A 21,751-nucleotide genomic window follows, 5' to 3' on the forward strand; every position below is an offset into this window, starting at 1 on the left:
CTCCCAGGCCTAGGGGTACCACAGATAGAACCCTGTCTCTTTTCCCCCCCTAAGGACATCTTCTATCTTGTGACCTGAAGCAGGTACAACATTAGATACAGCGCAGCACATCTCTGAACCCTAGAAGACTGTGCACTAACGAAATAGACCACCAGTGAAACATGAGACCATTGCTCCACATGTCTTTATATCAGTTACCTTTTTTAAATTATTCATTTATTGATATCATGTTTTTTTTATTTGCATAGTTGAATGTGTTTAACTTGCATATCTCTTTTTTCATGTTTGCTTTTTGCACAGGTACACATTTTATTGACCATTTCTTTTATTTAAATTCTTTAAAAGTCTTAGTGTTATTGACCATGTGCTTTATTTGCAAACAAATGTGTATTGAAGTCATGTTGTGCATTTGTATAGGTCTTTATTTATATTTTCACCTAGCTATACATTTAAAAAATGTACAGGCTGGTTCAGCGGAGACCCAACACCCCTCTCAAGACAGCCCTCTGTGAACCCAATATTAAACTGTTCTGTTAGACTATTCTGAATTCATACAATTATGTCACATTTCATCAACCTTTTATATCTTAGAAATACATATTTTGGTTACAATATAAAGGACAAGAATGCAGGTGTAGGCTGTCTAAAGAGGTATTAAGCACCATGCGAAAAATTTGTGTAACAATATATTTAATATTGCTATATGTTATCATGACGTTGTAAATGCAATTTTTTAACAAATTGTCAATTCCATCTTCCTAGATTAAAAATTAATTTCTATAACAGGGTAAATGCCAATTTGAAAATACATAATAACATAATGTCAAATACAGGTATTGCATTCTGGCCTCTCCATTAGGATGACAGAACAAAATAACATGTGTAGAAAAAAATCCACAACAAATAAAAAACAAATCTTTAATAATGGGGAAAAAATAAATCACAAATTGGCAAAAGGTTCACAGCAGACACGTATTCCTCAGGCTCCAAAATAAGTTCACAGCATGCCCCAGTCTTCTTTTTTTTTTCTTGAAAAATAAATACAATAGCCTGAAAAGACGAGGTCAAGTGTGTACTGCAGTAATGACAGTGATTGCCAGCGCTTGCACAATTTTTGCACACTTTTCCAATACAAAACAAAAAAACAGCATAAATGGTTTATAATTTTCTTCCTTTCAAAAGCACTGATGAGCCCAGGGAATTAAGTTCAATAGTCCTTTCTTCTGAATGCGCATCTGATTAGATGGATTGTCTGCCTGTCGTTTCCTTTTGGTTCTAATGCCGGTGGCAGTTTCAAACCAAGCCTCTTGTTGCTTTTACATTAAGCATGGACAAAAGCAACAACTAAGGTGATCAGAAACACAAATTGCTATGGAGAAAAACATATAAAAAAATATACATATCAAGCACCAATATACTCTGTGACACAGCCAGCAATTACAGTCAACTCGCTGTACGTGTGTGTGCACATATTGCACTTTTTCTACACGAAAAATATTGAAGTGATATAAACTCTTTCCAGTGAGTAAAAGCCCATAAATCTAATCTAATACAAATTGATCAATATAAAATAGCTACTAATGGCATTCAGAAATATTTATGAATACATTCTAATACATTGATAGAATTTGAGCTATATGAAATTATATTTATATATGATGTGCCAAGTTCAAGCTATCATCTTCTGAAGGGGTTGGGTATGAAATCCCGGCTGTCGGGATGCCGCTGGTCAGCATACCGACAGCGGCATTCCGACAGCCAGAATCACCCATAGCAACTAATGGTAAGAGTTGCTAACCCCTACCCTAACCTTCCCTCCTAGTGCCTAAGCCTAACCTCCCCCTCCCCACACCCTAATCCTAATCCTCCCTCCTCGGTACCTAAACCTTACCTTCCCCCTAGTGCCTAACCCTAACCCGCACCCTAACGCTAACCTTCCCCTCACACCCCTATACTTACCTTTGGGTTGCCGACGGTCGGGATACTGGTGCCGGGATCCCGACCTGTTGGGATTTCGGCGCCGGTATTTAGACCGTCGGCATCCTGCACGCCAGGATGCCGACTGCATCCCTTTCTGAAGAAATAGGCCAATCGCAGTATCCATTAAAGAGATCCAGTTGGATTACTGACAGGAAGACCACTATGTATATGTGAAAAACAACCTTTATAGTCACAATATGATCTCAAATATCGAATTCACTAATTCTCCTGAAACTATTACATATCTATGTTTGACTGATACTAGTGACTTACTTCTTATATAAAAACAACTCACATATAGGGCTATTTCACACACGCCGGTTTTCTCCGGCCAGAAAACAAATTGTCCAAAGCCAGACGTTTTTTATTCAGGCAATCAGTGTCTTCCTCATGCAAAGGCTTTGAGACATTTTTAACGTGGTGTTTTTTTTCTTACTGTATTGGGCATGCGCAGCAGCTGTACATGCTGAGAAAAGCCGCCGGCGTGTGTGAAAGGAAACATTGTAACATATACTTCACTGACTTGCAGGCACGGCAGCCATCCTTGTCAGTGGATATTCCTGGCTGTAACACGGCGACCGTGCCATGTGCGTACCGTCTGAAAGGACCCATCCATTTCCATACTTAATTACATTTTACACACGGCAAAAAAACGCCCTGTTTTTTGCCAGCCAGAGAAAACCAGCATGTGTGAAATAGCCCTTTAGGTTTAATGAATCTTTATGCCCACTTAATGTGCCACTCACCCAAGTAATACCACTTACACCAACTAATGGCCCCTACACACTACACGACATCTTAAAAGATCTCTCCGATTCTGACACATTGTTACCACCTCATCGTTAAAAATGTGTAGTGTGTATGCTCTACATCGTGGAGTGCGCGCTCCCGTGGGGTGTTCGGCCTCATCGTCTGATCTTATGTGCAGCATGTAAGATCAGGCGATGCGGCTGACGATCCCATGCAGCACTATGCGGGGGGGCCTGCATGTCGGTCACAAGATCGCCCAGTGTGTACGGACCGCCCGATATGTCGTCCCGTCAGCACTGGGACCAGCGGCGACATCGCTGGGTACACACATCGTTTAGTGTGTACCCAGCTTTAGTAATAAATAATATCGTGGTGTAAATCAAGACAATGCTGGAGTGGATGGGACCTCCATTGAATGTCTTTATAAGTAGGGAGGTGGATAAGTACTGAAAAGACGAAGGAGGAAATTTAATGAACGATGATTTGTCAAAATCGTTGATTTTCTGAGTTTTATGCTGCAGGATTTAATTTGAAAATTAATAAAAAAAAATGCACTACTATCCTGATTTTGCTATTAAAAATATTGCCTGCTTTAAAACGCTTTTCATTACATTTCCCAATACAGTATGTCTTAAAGTGCACCTCTAGTACATTTAACATGTAGACAATGTTGGCAGCCCACGTTAGGGGTTAGGGTCACGGTTAGGCTGCGGTTAGGATTAGGATAAGGTTTAATTGAATGTAAAATCATATTGTCGACATGCCGACTGTCAACATTTTGCCAATGTCGACATTCTGTACATGTCCACTTAATATACCACACGCCAAGTACAGGCATCATGCATATAACATAGTAATACACATTTCTTGTAAAGTATCTTTTGACAGCCTGTAGTTGTCAGAATTGTGACATACATCCAATACAAACCTTCGCACCAGGGGCCTGATTCGTTACGGATCTCTATAGCGATCGCAGCTGCAATTACGCACGCAGGGCTGCTGTAAAAATATGCTAATGACTGCAATCACAAAGCCGGCGCTCAGTCAGCATAGACACGCCCACTGCCACTTTCTCACATCCGTAATACATTGCAGTCCTGCGTATACATCGGAAACATCGAGTAACATCGGCCCGTCATGCACAATTACAACAGGTCTGACCTTACTCAGAAATTGCTAACCTCGTAGCACGCAGTGAGTACTCAAGCTGCGTATGGCATCGCAGTGGCTAATTTATGCACGCCCATGCAACGGCGTTCAAATGGACAGGCACATCTGCGTTTCTCCTGCCACTCCCCCATTACCACCCCAAAACGCTGACGTCCTGTCCCTCGGTCTGCGATGGCTCTGTACCTGCATAGGTGATCGCAGTGCAATCGCAATGCTAACTAATGCGCACGCACTGTGGTGCATACGCATGCGCAGTATGCACCATCGGCCGATCTGCATATGCTGTTGCAGTTGCCGTCCGTGATGAATCAGGCCCCAGAATTGCACTTTTTATTGCTATATCATCCTATATAATATGGACTTTTGCACATAAAGAAAATATTATTTTTTAGTAGATTATTATTATTATTATGAAGTGTGAAAATATCAACGCCTCTAAATATTACAGTGACACACAACACGAAATAAAGCAAAAAGTATATATACTAAGAAGACATAAAAACATTTAATAAACAAAGGCAGCTACGGAAATGTTGCAGCGCCATAAACTTTGCATACTAAACATACATGTGACTTTTTCCTTCGAACACAACACTTGAGTTTGATTTGTAGATGGTCTGCATGAAGTAATGTATATTTCAGTGAGATGAGGCTCATTTGTAGCTGAGAACAACAATACTCGCAGATCGCAAGTCGTGAAGACTCCTGCGCTTTGGAATATCTCCTCCTGCGGTGGTGAAGAATGCTGGGCACTGTGAGGCAGACTGTGACTTGTTGTCATGCAAATTCGCTTATAACAACAAAATCACTAGTCTTCCACAAAGAGTCAGCCTGCGTGAGGTCTCTTTTCCCATTTATGGACTTGGTATGTCTCCTGCTCTGAGGTGATTGGGGATGTGGGGGGCAAACATATAAGAAGCACAGCCCTGTCCGGCAGAATGTCTTATTTGATGCCTCTGCAACCGTTACTGTTGTCAAGTCCAGGAGGTCCAAAATCTGTGTCCTATGGCATTGGCAATAGTTGCCCGGAAACTTGGACATAAAGATGCGTAAATCAATGGTGACATCGCTGATACATTTTCGATGGGATGGATTTCATATATAATAAATCCATTGTGAAATGTAGTTTTCATTTAACACACAGCAGTTGTGTTGCACACATGCGTACATGCAGAAAAATATACAGATTCCGTATGTATAAATAAAATGACAGGTTATGATAATCTAGCATGCAGTGTGTCACTTGCATGTATTTTAGGCTATGCATATAGACTCCTTTACATGTAAAATAAAATAAATTACAGAGTAAAAACAAGTATTGCTCTCATTTAATAATGAGGGGGTAGATAAAATATAGTCCACCTATAGCTGAGAGCTGGAGACACATTTAGTTATCTTGTTTAAGGAGTTTGTGTGAAAACTCCTACAAAAAACAACAGACCTAGTTGTACAGGCTGATGGCAGCACATGCACAATAGGACTCCTAAACCCAGCAGTCCTCTCTTCTACCATTAGTTACAGCGGGTATTCGTGCATACCGGCATTATTATGAGTATGCATGCGATAGAGGGTAGCATGTATCGCATAGTATATAAGTACAGGCATAGTATATGCGTGTGATACCTCCCTCCCTGAGGGTTATTTATAACTATTGCTCAAAGTTGCAACTCTGTACTAAACATATAGCTAGACAATGAAAGCAATTGTCTGATTGTTTGATATAATTATAGTGCAGATTTGCACATTTATGCAAAATTATAATAAAAAATAATCCTTATTGACTGAAAAAACAAACTGGCTTTAAGTTCTTTCGTTTTTACTGTAATTTATGTAAAACAGTGTGTAGCTGTATTCAATTTCATGTCTTAATCTGAATGTCATTGCCTTTGCGTCTTAATCTGTCAGGAAATCATCCACTGACTAAACTAATTTAACATTTCACACTACTGATGATTAAAATTCACATAAAGATTTATTCAGTTTGACTGCAGAAGAAGTGTCCAGTTCTGACATTATGTGATAAGAAGACTAAAATTTTGTATTCAAAATTGAACTATCAATAAATGATTCAAATACTGTTAGTGAACTTTCCAACAGGCATTAATAATATATGATATAGTACAGTGGTGTATACACCATGGGTAGAGGATTTGCAGGGTACTCTAACCTATGAGCTCACACTGACTCCTTGTCTTATAGATCAAACCGACGCCCATGGGCCAAATCTCTTGCTACTTGCCACCTTTTCTTTAAAAAAAAATAAAATAAATTCTTGCTTTAGGCTGGGAGGTCAGGCTCCCTTGTCATGATGGCATTGGCTTTGAGGTAGTCACTAGTAGAAGGCCCCTCCTAAGGGAGCAATCACCCAATTAAATATTCTGCTTGTTACAGCAGTGCTCTGACTGCCTGTGAGTTGTCTGTCAACCTTGGACGGGGTGCAGAGCCAGTCAGGGCAGTGCTGTCCATTGATGGTTCTGCTATCGATCGCTTTAATCCATTTGTAAGAAATCATTGATGGTTAAACTCCACAACTGATGTATACCATTGGTGGCCTTCCATCGACCATTAAATTTTGCTAATCAACAATGGTTGATAGCCTAGAGCATAGTGCTAATCCAAGTGATTGTAGCTCTTCACTCCCCTGCACGTGGCGGTCCCCACTCCAGAGATGCATCTGAGCATGCACATTGGCCAACAAATGTGCAGTAAAACCCCTCATATCTGGGTACTGTAATGGCCTCACAACACTGCAGTCATGGTAGTTCTGCCATTTTATCCCTTACAACTTGTAATTCTTATTTAAGATTAGTGGGGACCAGCAAGGACACCCTGAGCATTGCCCCTGACATAACAGTGCAAGGGGCGAGGGTGTACAGGAGGATGGGAGTGAGGCAATATAACTGAAGGGATAGTTATGTGGCATAGTAGAGATGGGGAGAAAAAGGGTTAGCATATAAGCAGAGACAATCTATTGCTGAAACAGGACAAGTTTCATATATTGTGTTACCCAAGTTTTCCATGTTTTCTGTTTCGACAATATGGAAATGTAGCCTTACTGTATGTAATATTGCATTTAGTGTATGCTCTTTTTGTATGGTACAATGGGATCCTGACCTTTCATTTCTATGCAAAACACTGTGGGTCTGAGGTGCAGTGAGCAGTACACCAGAATGTGTAGCATAACTTGTGTGAAATTGCTCTATGCATGACTTGACATGACTTGCATGATGTACACATGTGTCTATGCAGACCAGAATGACTCTGACATGTACTCCCACCTGTACCTGGAGAGGCGAGATGGAAGCAGTGTCTAACGCAGGCAGAGCACAGTATGGGGGCAGTCACATGACTGCAAGACTCATGCAGAGCAGCAGCCAAATGCATGTACAACTGAGTAAGTGGTAGTGGTGGTGGTGGGGGTACAGGGACAGGTGCAGATGCACTGATGATTGGCTAATTGTGAATAAATCCTCTAAAGCTCACAGGTGCATTGATTGTTTGCATTTATTATATGATTTTATTGTCATTTTTTTAAATACATTTTTTTTTACACTGTCATTTGTACATGAGAAGTAATATTATATCTGTTGCATTATAGAAACCATTGAAATCAAACCGAATATTCAGTGCGTTAAAAAAGTGTATCTGGGATTTAAAGCACATGAGCGTAAATAAACAATATACAGTGCATATGTACACGGACTGGCCCTTCAGGCCCTCAGACGTATGTGCTTAAGAATTGCATGCACACAAAAAAATGCATTTCTTCGCCAGTATGCAGAATCGCAATGCCAAGCATTCCTCCGGTCATCGCATGCATGCCGGCGTTGTAAAAGACCCCTCTGTCGGTAAGAGCGGCCCTTAGCAGTGGAGGGACTTTCGGGTCTATGACCCAGAAGCCCCTCCGGCATCCTTCTGTGCATGTCGCTTGGGGTGCTGGGAGGGATCCGATTGCCAAATTGCTGCATTTACCAGGGGCATGGGAGACTCCCTTAACTTTAGGAAGGTGTAATTACACTTATATCCAACTCTGCGTAGCTCTCAGTTCCGTAGTTGCTCCCCAACTGAACTCTGCCTACGTGAGAATACCCTGTTACAGCTGAGTTTTGCCTCTTCAGTCTTAAGGGTAGATGACTCTGCATTGCCCCTACTGTGGGAAATTAAGTATTACAACCAAGAATACTGTTGATAATACCACTTTTCTTGTTTTCCCTATTTGGAAGTGATTGAGGAAGGGATGTCTCAAGCTTTGTAGAGAGTTGGACTTTGGAGTAGTTGTCCAAAGCAACCAATCAGCTTCCAGCTGTCATTTCATAGAACATGCTAGATAAATGACAATTATGCTGGGTACACACTGGCCAATATATATAGGCTGTTCAATTGAATGGCCAATATATTGTGGGCACATCGGCGTGTGTGTATTAGCGATATGTCCGTGAACAATGTTGTTCTCAGACATATCGGGTCGGCTGTTCACAGAGATATCGTGTTGGCTATGCAGCACAGCCGATGGGCGATATATCTCCAGATATATTGGCACATTGTGCTGTGTGTAACGCCTGTACACTTGCTGCATAGGCCACCGGTGACTGACATCACAACTGGACACATGTAAATACCCGCCCAGTTGTGCTGTCAGGCACGACACATCGGGCCAACGATTTGTAAGTGTGTATGGCCAATCCATCGTCCTAGTGTGTACCCAGATTTAGAAACTGATTATTTGCTTTGGTCAACATCTTCTTTATATCTCCCCCTAAAGGTGTCTTCAAGGCAGATGAACAGTGTAAATCATGATTGTACTCAATTATCATACAAGTTTTACAGTTCACCTGAATAAAATATTTAGAGATTGTATGTGTCGATCATCGTTTAATGAGCATCTTTGTGTGTACCATATAACATCCGGCTCTATCTTGTGCAAACTACCTTAATAACTCTGAATGAGATGCACATCGTCTCCTTGCATCAGTGCACACAAAGAGGAATATAAACAGCAATCTGACAAGAGTTTTACTTACTTTGATCCTTGCAATTTTCTCTTAACTTCTGTGCATTATTTTTCCGCAAATGATTCATCATAACAATGTTATCCCACTGTGCAAGCAGAATGAACAAGATGTACTCGCTACATGCACGGTAGAGTAATTGTAGTAAAACATCTCTATTGAAAAACAAAATTACCCTGAATTTTAAGAAGGGTTTTAATTCCACACTCAGGCAATGACTGTTTTAGGGCAGGTACAGTAGCTGCAAATCACTGGACCGTTGAAGAGCATTATACTAAATGCAGCATTTTACTCATAGTTTAAGCTTAAATGAAAGAAATGTGCTATTTATAAATGGGGTTTTATTTTTTTAATCAATAATAGCTCAATAAAACGTGAGCAAAAGGAAATCTCTACAAATATTATATTTCTCTTTATAGTTGCACTATTGTTATAAGATGTCCTTTTAAATCATATACTAAAGAATATTTACTACTGTTTGATGCCGCTCCCATGAAGATCCTCGAGGTAAAGGTACAATTGGGAGGTGCGAGGGCATCCCAGCAATTTGTAGAATTGTGCAGTGGATCACGCAAGCGTGTTGGGTACGGGATGCCAACGCCAGCATCCCGACAGGAATAGGATATAGATACCTGTCGGTTGGTATCCTAACCCTCCCCCTTTCCCTACCCCTAACCTTCCCTTTATAGAGCCTACACCTAACCTCCCCCCTAGTGGCTAAACCTAACCTCCCCCTACCCGCAACCTTAACCTAACCATCCCCACTTAGTGCCGAACCTTAACCATCCCCCTAGTGCCTAACGCTAACCCTCCCCTTAACTGCGCTACTTACCTTCGGATTGCCAATGCCGGGATTCTGACAAGTGTCGGGATTCCGGCACCAGCATTCTGAGCGCTGGAATCCCCGCAGTCGGTATTATGACTGCATCCCAGGCAAGCAATGTGCACAACTGTAAGAGATGAAATAGCTGCCTTATCTGAAAGGTAGGACAGGGAGCATGCAAGGTACTAAGCTATGCTCTCTTACCTACAAAAGTAAGTTCCAAAATTAGACTGCAACAGGTTCCCTCACTAACCCCACCAACCATATAGATTTTGTGCATGCTTGCCAGTGTTGACTACAGTTACAGTTACTACAAATTGTACTGGAAATCTGCATACTAATAAATATTTTAAGAAGGGTAGAAGATAGTAAATTCCACAAACTTTTTAAGTACTAAAAATGTTTTAAAATTAAAACTATAAATTGGGTGTAGAACACCTTCACTAAGGCCTGGACAAGTGGACATTGCCTATTTGTTGATCTGTTTATCGGTGGCATTTCCTGAATTGACAGCAAGAGGAGAAGTGGCAAAAAAATTCAAGAAAATAGCAGGTCTTTGCACGGCATTAGCAAGCTGTAACGTTAGCAGACTATGGGGCCTATTTACTAAGCTGTGCTAGGAGATAAAGTGAACGGTGATAAGGTACCAGCCAACCAGCTCCTAACTGCCATGGTCACAGGCTGTGTTTGAAAAATGGCAGTTAGGAGCTGATTGGCTGGTACCTTATCACCGTTCACTTTATCTCCTAAACAGCTTTGTAAATAGACCCCTATAACATGTAAGCAAAACACACACAAGTAGCCTTATGTTTCGTCAGCTTAAAGTGCATGTTTTTAAAATTAAAAGTTTGGGAGCTGGATCCTCTTATGTCTTTGTTATTACAGAGTCTTGTTTCATTACTGTTTGTTCCCCATTGTAAAGCTCTATGAAGTATACTGGCATTGTATAAATAGATGTTAATAATAATAGCAGGCTGTCTACAGGTTGGATTTCTGTTTTGGCAAAAACCTGATGTAAAATGCTGACGTTTCATGTGTTAATGGCACTTATTTATTTGTATTTATTCCTTTTTTTTGCATGTCACTTTTTTTTTGATTGGTACATTATACTGAGATAATGTAACAACATGAATGCCAAAATACAATGCATATAATTTGAAAATATAGAACAGTATAATTATGAAACAAGGTGCATATTTCTTTCTAGTGCACACAAAGTAAAGAATAGTAAGAACAGCATACACTAGGTAAATAAATAAAAATGGAGAGGGAAGAGGGAGAGCAGAGAAGGGGGATAGGTAGGAATGAGGTTCTGGCATTACCACAAGGACACCTAAAGGCTTATTAACAGCATAGGAAGATAGCTTAGTAGGGCAGAGACAGGGTCACTACCACTTTCCATTAATAAAATGGTGATGGAAACTGGAAAGTTAACATTAGTGATCCAGTAATGTCTTTGTATTCAGTCAGAATGTCAACAGTCAAAATGTCGACACCAGAATGTTGACAGGTTCTAAATGTTGACATGAACATAAGGTCGACAAGAAAAATGACAACATTCACAACTTTCGACATGGTGAAATTTCAGCATATTGACAGTACATTTTATTTGTTATTTTTAGGGTTAGGCTAAAATATGCAAAAAAAACTGTATGTCGACATTCTGGTGTTGACAGGTTAAATGTCAACATTATGAATTTTAACTATGTCAGCATTTGTGAATGTTGACATATTGCTTGTTGAACTAATGTCCATGTTGACATTTTGACTGTCAGCATTCTGAACCTGTCGGCATTATAAATGTCAACTTTTCATACTACACCTGTAAATCGTACTTGTATTTTCTTTAATATAGACATTGAGCTCCTAGATAAATTACTGTACGTATGTCTAATCCTAGGCCAGTTTTCAAAGCTAAGAACCTCTCCCACTTTCTGTTCCCATGTAATTTCACGAGGTTACTTTGAATGATCTTGATGGCAACTAAGACACATTTTCACATTTTGTATCACATGATCCTTTTCATATTTGTAGTGAGGGGTCCAGGCAGCACCTTATGCATTCTTGCTCTGCATATCTAAGTGGGATCTGTGGCCATCAGGTTTTCAGCCCGAAGGCAGAATGCCAGCTAGGTATTTATGACAGGCGTTGAGATACCGACGCCTGTCATAATCCCGACGCCGGAATCCAGGACGGTGCGGACCCAAACGAGGTGAGTACAGGACACCCGTCCTGTTAGCCGCAGGAGGGGGGGTTAGGTTTAGGGCTCCCTGGGGGAACTTAGGGCCAGGCTCCCCCCTCCCCCGGGAGGGTGAGGCTAGGGGAAGAGGGGGTTAGGGTTAGGCACCCCACCCTGGGAAAGTTAGGTTTAGGGTGCATGGAGGGGAGGGGAGTTAGGCTTAGGCACCCCTGGGGGGAGATTAGGGTTAGGCACTAGGGGGGGAAGTTAGGGTTAGGCACCCCTAAAGGAGGATTAGGGTTAGGCGGGGGAGAGGGAAGGGTTAGGGTACTTACCTCACGCTGTCGGGATTTCCGCTGGCATTACAATCCCATTCCAAATAAACATCCTTTCTTTATGCAGTGCAAGAACCCCTGATGACCCAAACACATTGTTATATAAATATTTTTTAATTCATTAGATCCCTCAGAGAAGAGACATAGTAGGAAAATCATTGATTGCCATATAAATGACACTTTCCAGAAGTCTGTAATACCCCTTTTCCACCAAAATTCCGGGTCTGACCCAGAGTTGGAACAGGGTTCCTATCCGGATCAGACCCGGAATTTAGCCGGCGCCGACTCGGGATATTCCCGAGTCGGCGCCGCTCACACCGCAGTCGGGTCTTCATAGACCTGGCATTTCCGTCATGAAAGTTGACGCTTGGAGATGACGTCATCTCCAAGCGCCACTGAAGTCGGACCAATCGGCCGGCTTGCGGCGCACTGCAGGTCATCAAGACCCGGAGTGCGCCGTACACACAGCAGGGTTTCACGGGCAACGCCCGTGTTAAACCCTGCTATTTACCTGGTTTGGATTGCCGGGACCCGGCGATCCAACCCTCACCCCTTTTACACCAAGGAGCTGCCCGGGTTAACCCTGAAATAACACTGGTTTTAGCTCCAGTGTAAAAGGGGTATAAGAAGACTTTTGCCTCATTGTTACTAATGTTTCAAGTTGGCCCTCTATACAAATCTTACACCAGTTCATATCTCACATTAGCTTGCTGCACAGCAAGAGCCTGAACAGAGGTGCACTTATTGTTGATGCTGCACAAATGTGGACGATGTTTTCAGTCTGTGCATGCATCCCAGTCGCACTGCGCATATGCCCCGATGTTTAGTGACGGCTGCTGCAGAACGGGAGCTAAAAAGAAGTGTCGCAGTCGCATAATGTTTATACCCACTGACATATCTATCACATATGCCTGACACTGCTACATTTCTATCACGTTGTCACTTCTCTATTAATGTTCTGTATAGAGCATGGGGTCACACGTACTATACATACAATTCCCATTATCCTCTCCCAGCTATTACATTCTAACCATTTCAGACACAGTGGAAAATTCATTTAAATTCATAATTTGTCTACTGTACATTCTTCCTATGTCATATTGATAATTAATGAGCGAAAAGATCAGTGTAATTAGTCTCCTCTATAATTCCATACCTCCTGTCTCAAAATATGGCATTAAAAGGAAACTCTGCATATATGATTATCCCCAATTGAAAATAATATGGTTTTTCCAATTATTGTTATTACCCTTTTTCTTGTCTTCTATATAATACGTAAAGGTTGTTCCCATCCATTAAGCATTAGTTCCATATGTACTGGTCATTGCACTGATTGCTATCAAGGGTGATAATGGTGCAGCACTAGAATTGTTTCTCTAGTGCTAAACTGCAAACAGGTAATGGCTGGGCAACTACTGTACCATTATAGACTTAGGGGGAGATGTATCAAGGCTTGGAGTGAGATAAACTAGAGTAGTTGTCTAACACAACCAATACGTTTCTAATTGTCATTTATCCAGCATGCATAGTCTCTTAAATAACAGTAAGGCTGGGTACACACTGGAGCGACAGGCATTCGTTCCGACATCAGAACGAAGGCCCGTGAACAGTGATTGTGCATCCAGACTGGATGACTTTAATGAACAACGAAACGATCACCATTACGTCATTCATAACAGTGAGCTGGTCACTAGCGATATCGCTAACCTGGTGACTGTCGCTAGCCACCGTAGGAGCGCACAATCATGCGTACACACTGATCAATGTAGGCGATATGTTGTTACGAAGCGGCATATCGTCCAGACATCGCTCCAGTGTGTACCCGGCTTTAGAAGTTGGTTGGTTGTATTGGGCAGCTACTCCACTTTCTTTCTGTCTAAGGCTTGATACATTTCCCCTAAAGAGGGAATTGTATCAAGATGTTGAATGAAAAGGTGTAAAGTGTATAGTCCATTAAAAATAAAAACTTAAACATTTTTATACTTGTCCAGAAAATTTTAGAAACAGATCCAGGGGTGTAGTAAGAGGAGGGGGGCGTGTGCAATCTCTGTCCGGGGCCCCCTCCTCTCTCTCTGGCAGCCTGCAGTGCACTGAGCATAGCGCCATATCAGTAGACTCTGGGCACTAGTCTGTGCCTAGAGTCTGCTGCCTATGCGAAGGTCACAGAAAAAATGGTGCGGCCGCCATTTTCCAAGTGATTTCCCCACTGTGCATGCGCAAAACGTTGGGAAAATGCCAGAGGCACCCACTTTCCAGGCGTTTTGTGCAGGGCTGCGATACCTGACGCGGGACTTCGGAAAGTTAAGTATTAGAAACTGTGTGTGCCCCGCACACCCTGCACCCATTATAAATACGCCCCTGAACAGATCATACTTTAGGAATTACAGGCATAATTATCGTATACAGTACAGTATAAGAAGAAAGAAATTCAGTTACTGGCGATGTGTTACAGAGCATCACTGTAATGCTTGGCTGTGCACACATCAGCCAGTTATGGTACTCCTGACATTGCAAGTTTTCCTGCACACCTCTATTGAGTGCAAAGTGAAACTTGCGATGTGGGTGGCAATGATGTGCCATCAGATTGAATTGCATCGTCTAATAAGAGTGGTTTACACAGTAAATCATATGTCACACACAGGGCCTGATTTAGACCCGCTCACAACCGCTTGAGCACTCGCAAGCGGGTCGGTGGTGGGCTCTGCGCATGCGCAGCGGCCGCACTGTGCATGTGCAAGCCCCGGAGCGAGAGAGAAATTCTCTCGCTCCGTGGCTCACTACAAAAGGGGCGGCTGTCATTGTTGATCGACAGCTCGCCCCGTTTTGTAGGCGTGGCGGGGGGATGGCTTCACAAATGGAGGCGTTCCCAAGAGAACGCCTGCCATTTGTGGGCGGCCCCACTGACATCACCATTGATGTCAGTGGGAGAGCTTCCAGCTCCTTATAGTAGGGTCTCGTCGCAAGCCCCGATGGTCGCGATGGTCTTGACCATCGCGACCATCATCCTGGCCACTCGCAATAGTCACCCACAGCTATGTGAGCGGCCAGGAGGCTGCACCAAAAAAAAAGCCCTGATTCAGAGCGAGCGCTCTATCAGAGCGTCCGTCTCTGAATCTGGCCCACAGTTCACAGTGATATAATTTACAAAGACTATTGAGAATGTTGTAGAAACATCTTAGACCTTTTCTCCACAGTATTGTTAATAGTAGAGAATTATCTCCTTTATTTATTGTCTTGTCCAGGGGTGTATCTAGGGGTCCGAGCACCCCTGGCAAACTAAGGGACTGGCGCCCCCCTCCAATGACTGCTTCTACTAAAAAAAAAAATAACACACACTGTGGGTAGTTTAATTCACGCATGTGAAGAAATAGGGAGAGTATAATTTTTATTTCTCTTTGTAATATATATATCTTTTATAGAACTTACTCCATTGCAAACCACTATATATAAATTTATTTGTGCAAAAAACACAGGAAAAGCTTAAAAACATTGAATCAAAAACAAACAAAATGCATTATGGGTAAGATAATTTACATATATTCAAATTGGGCTATCTATACTGCTTTACGCTTTCTAACAACTGATACCTACACTCCACCTTTAATTTACTGGGATGATAGATCTTTTATATTTTCCCACATAAGAATGAAAACAGTCCATATTGACCATGTCTTATTCCCAACATGGGGTTAGCCACCACCTAAAAAGATCATAGCCAGTCCCCCAAAATGAGGAAAATATAAATTTATTACACTTACACCAGGGGTAGTTCAATTTACATGCCTGTAGAAATAGGGAGACAATATATATATATATATATATATATATATATATGAAAAGCTGATGATGCCCGGCACTCTGTGGTAGCTCCAGTAGTGCTGCGGTGCCCTCTCAGGATGATCACATCCAATGCATAAGAGTACAGGAATGAGCGGCACTCAGCAGACTAAGTTATGTGATGAAATAAAAGTCCTTTATTCCTACGGCGTTACGGGGCTGTCCCTGAAGACGGGGGCATAGCCCCGTAACGCCGTAGGAATAAAGGACTTTTATTTCATCACATAACTTAGTCTGCTGAGTGCCGCTCATTCCTGTACTCATATATATATATATATATATATATATTTATTTATTTTTTATTTTTTTCAGTTATAACACTTACTACATGAAAAGCACTGTTTATTAATTTCTATATGTCAACAACACAGGAAAAGAGGGCATCAATAACAAACAAGATGCATTGTGAGCAACATAATTTGCATATATGCAAATTACCTTTGCGAATAGAGCCTTGTGATTGATGTGGTGCTTGCACTCTTTTCCTGCACAGTTGACATATTGGAATTAGTGAGTGGTGATTGGTATGTGTTGGGTATTGTGGGGGATGAAATATATTAGTGATAAAAATAAAAAAAATGTACTCTCCCTAATTTTAAATGTTTCTGATATAAAGGGACATATAAGAAGGCTAATACATAGTAACAATTGATGGAGAACACTGGTAAGAGAAGAGGAGACAGAATGAGACCAGAGCTCTTTGCTGCAGCTGACTGCGGGACACTGCGAGGAGACAGGAGATTATGTGCTAGTGATGTCGGGCTGAAACAGCGCCCCCCATCAGCCGGCGCCCCTGGCAAGGGCCATCCAGGCCAATAGGAAGATATGCCCCTGGTCTTGTCTGTCAGCAACCTTAATAGCAGGCTGACACTACATGGAACTGGTTATTGAAACCGTTCCATATCAGTCTGCTCTGGCTTCACAATAATGTGCTCTTCTTAAAGGTAGGTTTACCCCCGACATCCCCTGATTGCCAGTACACAATGCATCAAACCTGACGATGTCACATGAGGCAATGGGAGCGCCCATATCATGCATACACGATATGTTGTTCCGATTTTGGCCAAATCAGAACTACATCGCTCCGGTGTGTACCCGGCATAAATTGAGTACACACCTATACAAGCACATTTTCGATGGGATGTTACCATCGACTTCACTCCATTGCCGCATATACATCTGTAAATCTTACTTGCAATCTTCGATCCCCCTTTGACCGAAATATTGGAAGTAATGATTGTACCACCATACACACTCTCCCAATTTGAGCTGTAGGAGCATCGCAAGAACAGTCGGCAGAATGGTCAAAGTTGCGTATACACACTTCACTTTTGGTTCGATATGGCACCATTGATTCGGATGAAAATGAAACCGCACATAAGATGCGATCTTTCAACATGACCTGTTTTCACCCAACAAAACATGATCAAAGGTGCATACACACTTTTGCTAAACAGGTTGAGAATGCAAAAACAACACAACGATTGTACTGGTATGTACCCATGTTTAGGAAGCAGAAAGGTTGCAGGTGATTGGTCGAAGGTCATAATTTAATGTACGGGAAAAAGAGGTATTGTAGGAGTCAGGGACACAAGGCCTCTCTAGGGGTATGAGAGCGCAGGGGAGGCTTAACTCCATCCACTATGATTTACAGCCACATTCCCTCCAGTGCCCACAGCCCTCAAGGACCAGTACCCTCCCAATGTATCAGTGGCTCTGTTTGGAGCAATGCACTCTGGGCCTGATTCAGCAAGGAATGCAGTTGCTTATACGCATGCAATTGGTCAATTGTTGCATTCTGCGCATGCATATGCATCGCAGTGTGCAAACCAACAACTGTAATCGGGACAGTGACCGCAGAGGATATGCAGACCCATGGCAGAGTGATTGACAGGAAGTGTCCTTTGTGGGTGGTTATGGGAGGGGGGGTTTGTTGGGCGAAACCAGGCATGCCAGTGTGTTTAAATGCCGTTTCACGGGCGTGCATAAATTATCCACTGTGAAACCAGATGTCTCCTGAGGCCTCATAGCATGCACTGAAGTAAGTAATTGCTGTGTGAGGTCTGAGCTTCATTAACTGTCCGATGTTACTCGATGTTACCAATTGTTTCTCTATGTTGGTCAACTATACTGTTGTGAGTAAGGGGAAGTGGGCATCCTTATGTCAGGCTGCAATCTCAATGCAAATGCAATCACTTACTTTTCACCTCTGATATTAGCAATTGTGTTGCATGCTTATAAGCAGAATAGCGATCCGTAGTGAATCAGGCCCTCTGTTTGCTCTGTGAACAGGCTGTGCTCAATCACATCATGACTGACAGCAAAACTCATGAATCATAATTAAACTTGGTTTAACGACACCTTTTACTTACAAACCAAAGGGACCGCCATGGGAACAAAGTTCGCACCTAGCTATGCCAACCTCTTTATGAGCAAGTGGAAGGAGGACAAAATCTGGCAAGGGCATGAGCTTGGTGCGAACCTTGTTCTCTGGCAGAGGTACATCGACGACATCATTTTTATCTGGCAAGGATCAGAAGATAGCCTCCGGAGTTTTATTACACATATGGATAACAATCCCAACAACCTTAGCTTCACTACCAATTTCAGCAAATCAAGAGTAGAAATTCTAGATTTGGAAATTTTCATCAAACAAGGAGAAGTACATACCAGAAATTTTAAGAAAAATGTGGACGTTAACAGCTATATTCTAGCCAACAGTGGACATTTACACAGTTGGCTGGCTAATATACCCAAAGGACAATGTACGAGAATCAGGAGAAACTGTAGTAGGTTGGAGGACTATGAAATACAGGGAAAAGAATTAACACAATTATTCTTAGATAAGCATTATGACCGATCCCTAGTACAGGAGTCCTATCAAGACGTCAAGATGCTTGACAGAGACACATTATTACAGGTAAAGGAACAATGCACCACCAATAAGCAAGATTGCCCCTATTTCGTTACACAATACAATCAATCAGCTAATGACATTAGGAAGATCCTACGTAAACATTGGAACATTCTCCTACAGGATCAAGACCTTAAGACCATCCTTCTAGAACAACCCAAAATTGTGTTCACCAAGGCTCCTGACATAAAACAGAAACTTGTGAAGAATCACATCCCCCCAAAAGTTACCATTCAAAGCACACTGTCTAATAACCTAACATCAGGTTTTTTTTTACTGTGATAGGTGCTACGCATGTAGAATTTTGAAAAAACGTAGCACAAAGGCCTCACGCAACTTTACATCCACCACTACTAGCATTTCTTATGAGATTAAGGAACATATGACCTGTGACTCCAAGGGGATAATCTATCTTCTTAGATGTACATGTGGAATAGAATATGTAGGCAGAACTACGAGACCCTTCAAGCAGAGAATATATGAACATATGCGCAACATCAAGATAGGCCTCGAGCATCACAGTGCATCCAGACACTTTAAGGAAAAACATCATTGAAATTCCTCTGAAATTGACTTTATAGCAATAGACAAACCCAAGCAGAATTGGAGAGGAGGGGATTTTTTTAAATTTTTGAATAAAAGAGAGGCCAATTGGATTTACACACTAGGGACTTTAGAACCCCGGGGCCTTAATATTGACTTCAATATTGCTAGCCTCTTAAACTAATATTGACCATTCATCATGCATGCTGGGGTGCACTTATCAAGGGGATTTGTTCACTTATGTATGGCCAGCTAATACACATAACGTACGTGGGAGGGTATAATCATAATATGATCATTTTACATGATAATGTAGTAACCAGATCCTCTACACGGACACATGTAATTGTTTGGTTTACCACTTATGTACATGGTACAGATATACATTTTCTAATAGATATAGCATCATCAGATAGTTTAACTGGCTATTAATCTGGTATGATCATTCACAGATAGGCGTATATAGTTATTCATTAATTAATTTTATATCATAATCTGTGCGGGCCATCACCTCATTCCAGATATCTTATATTACAATCAGTCTTCAGGAGTTGTTTTTTAAGACTAAGTTAGGTCTATTGGCACTACATTTGACTTGTTTATCCAAAGATAGGCGTACACACAATTATTCACTAACCCCTAGTGAATAATCTGTGTGGAGTATCATTCAGATACTTTTTTATCATGCAATACATTCAGTCATTATGTGTGGTATAGGTTAATTGTTAACATTTCTGCACCTGTATAGTTAGTCATTTTACACTGACAGACTCCGATTTGGAACCATTCCCTTAACCACACCCCCTTTCTTGATTGAACCAACCCCCCTTTAGGGTACATAAGTGCCAGGGGTTACAACCAATGAGCAACTCCTTGACAAAGGCGCAAGCCGAAATGCATTGGAGAGAGACACAGCACCTAGCAGCATACAGCAGTTCGCCAGTGTTTACACAGACATGAATACTTGAGGTCTGTTAGTCACGTGACCATCGCCGGGACAACACACTGAAGATGCAGGACAGAGAATAAAGAAAGAAGACCAGCTGGTTAGGAGGAGGAGCGGCTGCCGGGAGGCCACGTAGGGAGGTAAGTGTCCTCTTAAAGGACTACAGGCATCGGGTCTTCACCCGACCCACGCCGGTAACATCCCTCTTGGACGGAAGCTCCCCCTGTGATCCCTTCCTGTACCATAGACGAGCGGCTGGATCACCCAGCCTCCACGCCAGTGTTCTGGGCAGAACACGAGTGTAGAGCACCCGTCCAGGACATCATAGCCCCATACATATAGCCCTGCAGCCGTACTCCCTCTACGGGAAGACATCCCCGGGGCATCCACCTTATTTCTACAGCCATATTAGCGGGACGCCGCTCCTGCATCTGAACAGTGTTTTTTTCAACACGGATACCTCAGACTGGCTATTTATTTTATCAGATCAGCTACATTTGTGTCTGACCTGCTGTGGTCATTGTTTATTGTTTAACCCACCGTGGTCATTCTAATCAATCTCTGGACATTATCTGGTTCATCCAGGACTATTCATATGGTATTGAAATCTGATCTTCTCTTTTTTACACTGAGTGTATGACACACGCACAGGATCATTGTATAGATCAGTAATAGGATATCTACTATTTTATTTGTTATTATATCTATCAGTAAAATCATTTTGCCATATAACAGTGTGCTGATATTTCTCTTACATCCATATCAATAAGGGATATTGGTATATCATTATTTATATACCCAGTTTAGACGCCTCATTCATTTATGGTCCTGGACCACATCACTCCATTTCCATATATATTGTGTAGGGTGTAGCGCTTCGGAGCTATCATTTAATACTTGACAGCAAAACTCAACAGACCATTCTACCATATAAATTTGCCAAGATGTTATTTATGTCACTGAAAATGGAAGGTTAAACATAGATGAGACATGCATAATATACACACACGATCCCAAATGATGAATGAAATCATGTGGTTCATACTTACAATTAATGATTGTCATTATTCTGTGGCAAAACTCATTTTAATTTTTTTTCGTCCACACTAAAGGTATCTTTCATTGCAGACAGATAATAGGGAAATGGTTTGACAGGTCAGGAGAGGCTGCAGTCACATGTGAAGAATGGTTGTTTCTCTTGGAAGTGAGAGAAAAGCATAACAAATACCCAGCAGCTAGAGTGGCATGGCCTGGCTTAGAGAAAT

Source organism: Taudactylus pleione, unplaced genomic scaffold (genome assembly GCF_031769625.1).
Source record: "Taudactylus pleione unplaced genomic scaffold, aTauple2 ptg000556l, whole genome shotgun sequence".
In the NCBI taxonomy this organism is placed as follows: domain Eukaryota; kingdom Metazoa; phylum Chordata; class Amphibia; order Anura; family Myobatrachidae; genus Taudactylus; species Taudactylus pleione.